Source organism: Adiantum capillus-veneris, chromosome 22 (assembly GCF_014529385.1).
Source record: "Adiantum capillus-veneris isolate H3 chromosome 22, ASM1452938v2, whole genome shotgun sequence".
Lineage (NCBI taxonomy): Eukaryota > Viridiplantae > Streptophyta > Polypodiopsida > Polypodiales > Pteridaceae > Adiantum > Adiantum capillus-veneris.
Genome location: NC_140952.1, coordinates 64,687,581 through 64,696,320, shown reverse-complemented (window position 1 = coordinate 64,696,320; position 8,740 = coordinate 64,687,581).

The following is an 8,740-nucleotide window of genomic DNA, read 5'->3' as shown; positions in this document are numbered from 1 at the left end:
GCTTCAATTGCCCATGCTCATAGCTTACAAGGAAGAAATCTACATCAGGATGAGGGCATGTTAACCCATGATGTCATTATTATTATTTTCTATATTTATTCATGGGTCAGGCATGTAAGTTTTGTATGTTTATGGTCAATGTTTGGTGATGATCAATGATAAACGCAAAAGACTTATTTAGTGCCGATTGGTTGAAAATGGACTCTTGTATGTGAAAGGGACGGACTTGCTTTATCCTCTTGGGTTGTCTATCTATGAGAGAGAGAGAGAGAGAGAGAGAGAGAGAGAGAGAGAAGGAGAGAGAGAAGAGAGAGAGAGAAGAGAGAGAGAGAGAGAGAGAGGAGAGAGAGAGAGGGCATAGGCAATTGAATAGTAGCAAGTACAGAGGCAGCAAGGAGGACAACCACTTTTCCCTCTCAGTGCACGCAGGATCCCCTCAGTGATAGTAGTGATCACCTCAGTGATAGTAATGCAAGCGGTGAGTGACACACCGTCTGTAGTTGTAGAGCTTGTCTATGTGCACAGATTGTGTGCTTGCAACCCATGTGACTCGCACACGTTGTTGAGAAAGTTCCCTGTAGTTGAAAACCTAAACAATATTTGTCCTTTTTTCTACCAACTCAAAGTAAAACACAAGGTAGTAGCAGCCATATATACCTACTTGTCTTTAAAAGCATAAAACCATAAGCATACTCACTTAGCTAGAGTAAAATCATAACCAATACTCCTTGAAATGATTAGTTAGAAGATTTACTTATCCAAGCAATCATCAAGATCAAATGCCTAAATTATGGTTTATTAGCAAATACTAGTGATTAGTGAGTTTGCAACTAATTCAAAACCAGATTCTGTTCGACAAATTAGAGTATAATCATCAAATTAGAGAAGCAAAACATATGTAAGTTATGGTTTCCTTAGTATAGAATAGAGGCACATATCAATCTAGATGTTGAGAAAAATTTCCAAAAAGACCATTATAGAGCATGAAAAATAGCCAGGGTCAGCATCCAATTAATGGTTAGGTAATAGAGTCCAATATAACCTAGAGTTCCAAGAATATATTCGCATCATTCAAAACATTTTTTTAACAAAATTTGATACAATAAATAGTTTGCCATACCACTTGCCAATAACCAAACTATCTGTAGTTTAGTAGGCAAGCACAATAGTCAATAAAGTCTAGGTGAAGCAATCAAGGAGGAGTGACCAGAAGGCAAGATTACAAGCAACATTCATGTTAGAGGGTAAAAAACTAGCTGTGGTCTCTTAGGGTAGTTGCGTGTAATGAGGGAGTTATAAAAGGAGGCAACCATAGCAAGTGGAGATGGTAAACTTAGCGAAACGATGAGTCTAAGAACTAGCATAAACAAAAAGACCAACAGTTTCAGTTTAAATTTTTTAAGGATAAAATGCTAGAAACCATGGTCAAAATACCCAAAAAAAAAAATATTTTCAAAAGAAATGAATGTTAGAGCAACCCAAGTAGAGTCCAAAAGGTGTAGTTTTAGTATGAGAGTGTATCCTCAGAAACATGCCAGCAAACCATATGGTACTTAACAAATTACAAAAACCATTGTCATCAATAGCTAGACGCCATCATCAAATGATGACCACCGTAAGAAAATTGAGCATAGGTCATTCGATGAGGTACAACGACAATTGTCTAGGGAGTGAAAAAGAAGGGCATAATCATTCAGTGAGGTACACAGACAATTATCCTAGAGTCATACTTACCCTTTAGGGCAATTATCTCATGTAGAGTCATACCACCAATGGAAATTTTCCCTTTCTCTCAAATGAATAAAACAAATAGTATCAACCACAATTTAAACCAACCAATGATCCCTAGTCAATATTTGAAAATGATCATAGTGCATAGTTTGTGACCATCAATCAAGGTTTTTAAGAGACCTAGTGCTACATTTATTCAGCAAAAGTCCACAACCACAATATAAACCAACCAATGATCCCTAGTCAATATTTGAAAATGATCATAGTGCATAGTTTGTGACCATCAATCAAGGTTTTTAAGAGACCTAGTGCTACATTTATTCATCAAAAGTCCACAACCAGAAAAAATGAGCACGATTCCCATTCCAACCTACAGATAATATGGCATATTTTTTAGGTAGCTAATCAGCCAGACAATCTCTCATGGAATTGTAAGAACAATAAGACCAAAACATCCCAAGTCTAAGGTCAAAAAACAAATTAAGCACAAACTATGAGGTTCAAAATTTCCAAAGTTAGTATTCATAATCACAACAAGAGTTAAAAAATAAAAGGCTAGTAAAGATTCTTTACAATAAATAAACCCCAAATATTGAGCAATTCATAGTTTCCATTATACACAGAGAGTAAAACTTCAACAAATTTTTCCATTCTCTCAAATCAGAAAAACAAAATTAGTACCACCCACACAAGGAATGCTAACCAACAATCCTCAGTTAAGAAATATGGTGTTTTTGAGGATCACTAGACTATTTTGAGTTTAAATAACCATGAATATGAAAAATACTTGGAAAGGTAAGCAACCCATGCCAACATCATCTACAACCTCTATATCTACAACATCAAGATTGCAGAACTAGTCAACAATGCATTACCCTTATGAAACAACAGAACAACTACAGGTCTTACAAGTATCAACTATGAAGATCTAATCAAGTTACTTAGACAACAAATTAATATGCATATCCAACCATCAACACCATTAGGTAATCAATATGGAGCCATAAAAATAACCAAGTATGTAGAAGGTGATCTATAATCAGCAGTAGAAAGACCACCTATCAATCAAAAAGAAATATTTGTATAGTGATAGTCAACTGCAAGTTTAGAGGGAAATTTGAGCCAAGCAATTTCTCTCCAATTTTACAGCTAGTATGGCATAAAGGGAACTTAGACATTGTTACCATATACATGTGGTAGTGATGTGTGTGAACACATTAGGACCGCTGGGGCATTTTTTCCCTCTTTAGGAGGTTTTTTCCCCCATGCATTTTATATATGCCCATCACTCTAGGGCTATCTATCTTTCCATTGCATACTAAGTAACACACTCTCTATTGTGTGCCTTGAGCTTCCTTCGTCTTCTCCAAGATGTGTGCGTTTCTCTGCAACCCTAATTCCAACAATTGGTATCAGAGTAGGTTGCGTCCTCCCGAGCTTAGTCGCCAGCTGCTCCAACATACGCCTACTCACTTTCTCCGATTTCAGTGAGCTTTGGCAAGACTTTGAAAGTCGACAAAAAATTCCGATTTTAGTGACCTCTTGTAAGCGTTCGCAAGCGTTCGTAGGTGCTCAGATTTTTGATTCATGCTCATTTCGGCCTCCATTTCCACTACAGGTAGTACTTCATACGCTTTCGTCATTTTGTGCAGAATTTTTGTCAGTGCTTTTTTTTGCATAAGAGGTGCCTCATAGTCTTCTACGGTTTGTGCTATATAGCACATGTTGTTCCCGATCCGTTTCTCCTATTTTCGGGCAGTTTTCACATCAGGTGTAGCATTTACCATGGCTGACAACAACACAGATGTGTTCAAGATGTTTGATGCTGAGGACAGGTTGGATGGGGATTACTACCCTATGTGGGCTTATATGATGCAACATGTTCTTGTGTCAAAGGGCGTCTAGAACATTGTGCAGGGCATTGAAGTACGTCCTGGTTCTGAGGATGTAGGCGATGTTGAGGATGTTGCAAGTCTTGCTGCAAGGATTTCTGCTATTAGAGTTGTTTTGCCTATGGTAGAACAAGCTCGTTGGGATGTAAAGGATGCACAGGCTCATGCATTGATTGCATTCTCTGTGAAGTGCACCATTGTTCCTCACATGAGTTCAACAAAATTTGCAAAATAGGCTTGGGATATATTGGCTGGTCTTTATGCAAGTCGCAATGAGGCTAAAATTGCTTTGCTACGTAAAGAGTTGGAGTCATAGATTATGCATGAGGAAGATGATATGGACACTTTTCTTGCTGGTGTCAAGGATATCAATGAGCAACTTATTTCTGTAGGTGAAGTCATTTCAGATAGTTCCCTTGTGCAGACTGTTCTTGATGCCTTACCAGATTCCTACCAGACTTTCGCTAGTACTTGGAGACTTATGACCCAAGGAAATCCAGAAGTTGTCAAGTTTGATGCATAATGCACATTACTGTTGCAATGGTCACTTTCCAGAAAAAACAGAACTAGGCAGCATGCATTTGAACAGGCTTTTATTGCTTCTCAAAGAAAGGGTCGTAACAGCAATGCGGCCACTTCTTATGGTTCTGCTGCAAGTGGCAAAACTTCTAATCCTAATGCTTTTGCTGGTAGCAATTCGTCTGGAAATTCTGGTGATAAGGGAAGAAAGAAAATGTGTTGCCATTATTGTAAAGCTAATGATCACTTAATCAAGTCGTGTCCTAAGTTGAAGGCCAAAGAGGCTAAGAAGAAAGAGGGTGGTTCCACTGCAAATGCTGGTTCCACTACAAATGCAGCCGTTGTTGAGTCTTCTATAAAAGGAGACTGTAATGCTAATGCTGATGCAGAATGGGCTTTTAGTGCAAAGTGCACTTACAATCCTGTTGTTCATCATGCATGCTTTTTAGTTGCAGCAAATTCACATGTGTGGTATTTTGACAGTGGTGCTACAAAGCACATTACCTCACATCGTGAATTGTTCACCTCTTTCGAGTCTGTCCCTCACGAAAATTCAGTCACTTGTGCCAACAGTGCCTCTTATCCGGTTTAGGGAGTTGGAAAGATTGTGCTTACTGCTGCAAATGGCAGTTCCTTCACACTTGTTGATGCACTTTATGTACATGGGATCAAGAAGAATCTCTTGTTTGTATTCGCACTTGCTAGACTTGGACTTGTAGTCAAATTTGAAAAATGACAGATGTACAGTTCATGATCTCAATTTTGGTGATGAAATTGTTGCATTTGGCCTTTTGTGCTGTGGGATGTATAAGCTCACTTTGTATGACAAGTGTGGACAAGATTTTGCAAATGCTGTTGCAGATTCGAGGGCTATTTCAGATGCAAAACTTTGGCATGCACGTTTTGGTCATCTAAATTTTTCTAGTTTGTGGCGTTTGCAAAAATCTGGTATAATTGCTTCTTTGCTGCCTCTTGAAGCACCTATCAAACATGTTTGTGAAGGTTGTATTTTGGGTAAGATACAACGCTCTAAGTTTCCAAAGGATGGTTCAGTTTGGGCCACATGCAGGTTGCAGCTTGTGCATAGTGATGTTTGTGGGCCCATGCAAACTCCGTCCTTGGGCAATTACCTTTACTTCATGACTTTCATTGATGATTACTCCAAGCATGCATGGGTATTTTCTCTTAAAGCGAAGGCCGAAGTTTTTATGTGCTTCAAACAATTTCTGGTTATGGCTGAAAATGTCTCAAAATGTACTATGGGCACCCTCCGTTCCGATCGAAGGGGGGAGTATATGTCTCATGAATTTAATGCATTTCTGGCTAGTCGTGGGATAAAACACCAATGTACAGTGCCTTATACACCTCAGCAAAATGGTGTTGTTGAGAGGAAAAAAAGGTCACTTATGGAAATGGCACGATGTATGGTCAAAAGTCAAGCTTTGCCACATTCTTTTTGGCTTGAGTCCATCATGTGTGCCACTTATGTACTAAACAGGTTTCCTACAAAAGCTTTGCAGTCTATTACTCCATACAAAGCATGGCATGATAGAAATCCTTCTATTGAGCACATGCCTATTTTTGGCTGTTTGGCATATGCTTTGGTGCCACAAACACAGCGCAAAAAATTGGATGATAAGGCTGTCAAATGTATTTTTGTTGGTTGTAGTGCTGAAAGCAAAGGTTACAGGTTGTATCATCGGCAAACGAAACGTATTTTGGTTTCACGAGATGTAGTGTTTGTGGAAGATTCTGTTAAGCCCTTGCTGTCATGTACTAGAGACAGTAATGTAAGCTCACAGGACATTTATGACACTTTGTTGCCTCTTTTCAGTGGTGGAAATACGAATGTAAGTTCCAATGAGGCAAATGTACAGCCTATGGGGTTTCTGAAAATGTTACAGATCAGCCTATTTACTGATGCAGATGTACATGATGTACTTGATGAGGAAAGCTGAAAATGAGCAGGCTAGAGGCATGAAAAAATGGTTAGTGCACACTTTGCGTGACAGTAAATTGGATGCATCTTTGTCTAGTCGTACTCGTTCAGGCTCTCACCATGCATCTTATGGATCAGATTGTTATGCTTTGGCTATGTCTAGCTTACTTGATGTCGAGGAGCCTTTGTCTTTTGATGAAGCACAGAATTCAGAAAATTGGATGATTGCCATGCAATCAGAATATGATGCACTTATAGAAAATGACACATGGACTTTATGTGATTTGCCTCCTGGAAAAAATGCCACAGGTACGAAGTGGGTTTACAAGTTGAAACGCAAGCCGGATGGTGAGATCGATTGCCATAAGGCTCGACTTCTAGCAAAGGGTTATGCACAGCAACAAGGCATAGATTATGAAGAGACCTTTGCTCCCACTTGTCGTATGACTACTGTGCATTTTCTATGTGCATTGGCAGTTCATTTTGGTTGGGATGTACATCAATCAGACATTGTTACTGCTTTCTTGAATGGTAACATATTTGAGGAAGTTTATGTAACGCAACCTCGTGGTTTTGTCATAAAAATACAAGAGGACAAAGTGTGCAGATGTAAGAAGGCTTTGTATGGGTTGAAGGAATCTCCTCGTGCTTGGTATGAGAAAGATGACACTCATTTGGTTAAACGAGACTTTCGTAACAGTCCAACAGAAAGCACATTGTATGTAAAGCGTGAGGGTGATGTATTTCTCATTGTGGTTCTTTATGTCGATGATTTACTGATCACTGGACCAAATGAGAGACATATTACTGAATTTAAGGCTGATTTGAATGCTACTTTCAAGATGAAAGATTTGGGACTGTTGCATCATTACTTGGGTATACAGTTTAAGTAGTGTGATGGTGGTATTGCCTTGTGTCAAATGATGCTGGAGATCCTGCTATTTTCACTCTTTACCAAATTGCTGTTGGCTCCCTCATTTATGTATGCAACATGAGGCCAGATATTCAGTTTGCAGTCTCACGAGTCAGCAGATTTATGCATAGAACAGGGTCTAAGCATTGGTAGGCTGTCAAGAGGAGTTTTTGCTACCTTAGTGGCACTTTACATCTTGGCTTGTTTTATCCCAAGGGGGGATCATTGCCGCCAGACTTACATGCTTTTTCGGACTCAAATTGGGATGGTTGTTTTGACATGCGAGTGTCCACAAGTGGTTTTTCTTTCATGCTTGGAAGTTCATGTATATCATGGTTGAGCAAGAAGCAACCTACTATGGCCACTTTGAGTTGTGAGGCTGAGTACAGGCAGTCTTCATAACTACTGTTGAGTGTGTATGGCTCAGATGCCTTATCGCTGATTTGGGTGTTGGACAGAACACTGCCAACACTATCCACACTGACAGTCAGAGCGCATTGGCAGTTGCGAGGAATCCAATTTTTCAAGCCCGCACAAATCACATTGAGGTGAATTACCACTATGTCAGGGAGAGGCTCTCAGCAGGAGAGATCAGCTTGGTTTATATGCCAACACAGGACAACCTTGCAGATCTTTTCACAAAGGTATTTTCTCGTGAGAAGCTTGAAGCTTTCCGCAAAGCTTTGGGCTTACTCCCCTTTGTGGACTGATCATGTCCTTAGGGCATGGAACTTCCCTTTACTCATGTGCCAACTCTTGTTCACCGCATCACTCTAGGGGGGATTTGTTACCATATACATGTGGTAGTGATGTGTGTGAACACACTAGGACCACCGGGGCATTTTTTCCCTCTTTAGGAGGTTTTTTCCCCCGAGCATTTTATATACGCCCATCACTCTAGGGCTATCTATCTTTCCATTGCATACTAAGTAACACACTCTCTATTGTGTGCCTTGAGCTTCCTTCATCTTCTCCAAGTTGTGTGCGTTTCTCTGCAACCCTAATTCCAATAGACATAACATCAAATTGTAACAAAAAGCTTCCCAAAATATAGAAAAGTCCTTGGCAGTATAAAAGACCGTCATAATTAAGGCTCACAATTATCAAAGCATTTATAAGATAGGGAGGTGACAAAATGGGATAGTGTAGTACCCCAATGCACCTTCAATCCATAAGCACACATCTACTTCAACTTGGAATAAATGTGTAACTCCCAGATTAGCTTCTCTTTGGCATCTAATACGTTGTTATTGCTCTCGAGCTTCAATCATGGCTTGTATCTTTTTTAACTTAGATTGTTCTTTGGCTGCTTTCTTTTGATCGATGGCACATAATTCCTCTTGACTTAAGGGATCACAGTATCTTTTGAATTTACTCCCATTGAGGAATCCAATGGTTTCAACTCCATCTAGACTCTCCACATGAAGTGTACCTTGTGGGGTAATTTCACATACTCTACATGGCCCTTTGCCAACGTATTTTAATTTTTTCTTTTTGTTACGCACTCCATACATAAGAACTTTATCACTGACTTTGATCAAACCACTTCTTTCTCCTATCTTTCTCCACAAGGATATTCCACACAGCCAATACTACGGCACAAAAAACCAGATGCAACAATTTCATCACCAAAATTGAAATCATGAACTGTACATTTGTCATCCACAAATTTGACTACAAGTCCAAGTCTAGCAAGTGCCAAAAGATTCTTCTCTATCCCAGGTACATAAAGTGCATCAACATGTG